The sequence below is a fragment of the Montipora foliosa genome, chromosome 6 (assembly GCF_036669935.1).
Source record: "Montipora foliosa isolate CH-2021 chromosome 6, ASM3666993v2, whole genome shotgun sequence".
NCBI lineage: Eukaryota > Metazoa > Cnidaria > Anthozoa > Scleractinia > Acroporidae > Montipora > Montipora foliosa.
Window position 1 is genome coordinate 52,087,925 of NC_090874.1, and position 2,500 is coordinate 52,090,424.

The following is a 2,500-nucleotide window of genomic DNA, read 5'->3' on the forward strand; positions in this document are numbered from 1 at the left end:
GAATGGAGTTGTTTCTCTGTCAAAATGGACGAAAACTGGACATGCTTTCGACAACCAACCAACTTTTGGTGACAACGCCCACGTGCGGGATCCTAAACTCAACAGCAACGTGCAAGGTGATTGGTGGATTGCTACGTTTGAAAACAGATCCAGTCCTCTCGCGGATGGAGGTTATTTGTCTGGTGACTATCCTACTGGTACACTTACATCACCAAAATTTCTCATAACTGCGCCAAAGATGTCGTTTCTTTTGGGCGGCGGATGTGCTCCGGGGCAGATTCGGGTTGAACTACTTGTAGATGGCAAAGTAGCTCGCCGGGCCTTCGCTGATGACTGTCGAGAGCGCATGCGAAGAAAGGGTTGGGATGTTAAGCCATTCAAAAACAAATTCGGCCAAATAAGATTGGTTGATGAATCAAGAAAGGGACACATCAATTTTGACGACTTTGCTTGTATTGGTGAGTATCAGGGAAAAATACTGCATCCGAATTGCTTCAAATAAAAGTTGAGTCTTTCAACCTCTCATTCGATTGGAAAAGCTTATGTCAGTCATAACTCTTCGGGATTACTCGAGTGCGATGAGTCGTACTCCGCCATTTTGAATCTGTCAACCCACCGCTGACCACTTGAATCGCCTTTTCAATCCACTGGTAAACCATACCATTGTGGACAATGCCCCACAATGTGCCAAACTTAGAAATGTTCAGAAAACTATACAGTGACCAATATATCGAAATTGTGCTACATAAGTGCTTCATCTGCCAGTTTGGTCTGTTATAATTTTGCAACAACGTCCTAGAACATAAGACGTTCAGTGCACCAGATTAAAAAAAATTCCCCGAAATCGGAAAAGTTGCCGAGCATCTTATGGACAGCTCTAATCACGTGGCCTGGACTACAAATTCAAATGTACGTCACTTGGGCAAAAAGTGCGCAATTATATAGTATCACGCGCCGAATACGAATCACTTTTTGTGAATAGTTTTCGTATGAACTCGTTTGTGTTGATCCAACAGAAAATGGATTTGTTTTTCTTCGAGTCTCGATGTTTCTGTCGACTTTGTTTCAGGAATTAGCCGTATTTTCGGGAATCCAAAGCAAACTATTTCCCTACTCCTCCCGGGAACTAACACAAAATGTATAATGCTGTCCACACGGAAGTTGCATGAGAAGAGAGTTGCTCGAGGAAATTTCGGGAGCAAATCCACTGACTCTAGCCAAAATTTGTAAATCGTTCGAAGGATCGATATCCTCTAGAGGATAGAACTATTTTTAGCACCCATTTTTTGATACATATTACAAGCTTCTGCGCTTTTGCTTGCTTTTACAAGGTCACAAGGAGGGATTCGCTATCGTCGACGAACCCTTGATGAATGTAAAGGAGAACAAAAGCGGTGAGAGAAATCACAACGATCTCAACTCAAGAACTGGTATGTGATTAAGACGCACATCGATGATTGATGTTTTTGTTTCACGCGAAGGCCATGTTGGTTAGGAACCTCGAGATTTGAGTTGGTAACTTTGGGAATAAATTTAGATGCGAAACTTCTCTGTCCCTCGACAAAGCCGCCATATTAAAATTAATCTGCCTTGCCTAGTTGTCCCCAGCCCGGTCTAGCTAATCCTGGATTACCGGAAACTTAAATTAAGTGCAGTTTATTAACCGGTCGGCAAAAATGTTTTGCATACGATTGCTATCCATTAATTTTGAATCAATTTTTTCCTTTAGCGTAAAATTACATTGTTAAGGCTTTTTTTTGAGCCGAGCAAACCTCAGTTGGTATTCGATCGCGGGTTAGTGTTGATCGGCTTGTGACAACAATAGGCCCTAGTTTGTGTTAGCTGTCAAAGGGACAGTTTGAAACTATATCATCCACGAACAGTACAGGAGCAGTCCAGCCAGCTATAATAGGTCGCAGTTGTTTATGAAAGCACGAGTCGCTCTGCTGGGGGCCAGGAGTTTCAATTAGTACATTCTTTTTGTGCTCTGTGATTTCTCAGTACTGTATATTTAGCTAGTTTTTATTCAAGTGGGTTACCGTTTTTCGCAGATAACGAGTTTATTACTGCGCCGAAATCCTCAAAGCCCCTCATTCCTCCACAAAATGTTCCCGTGAATGGTAAGCAAGTTTAGAAGCATTTTTCAAATGACAACATTCTTATAGAAGAGATAGATAGTTTTCGTCACGACCTGACTGATTGCCTTGGTTACTGTTTTACCAGCTCGTAGTGACAAACTTTCAACTCTTAGTGGTAGGAAGCAAAACTAGTGACCCTTAAAAAAAATAAAACGTTAAGTATTTTTATGCTTCATGCTCCATACAGTCTGACTGATATTGTTGGCAAGGCATTGCTCTGGGCGAGCTCCGTTTGCTGGGACTCAAATAATACCACATTTGTTTGGGATATTTTGGCCAAGCCCTCATGGGCTAGGCCGTTTATTGAAAATCAGCATGGTAACCTAGGAAATACCCAAATATAGAAGACATGATCCCAGCAA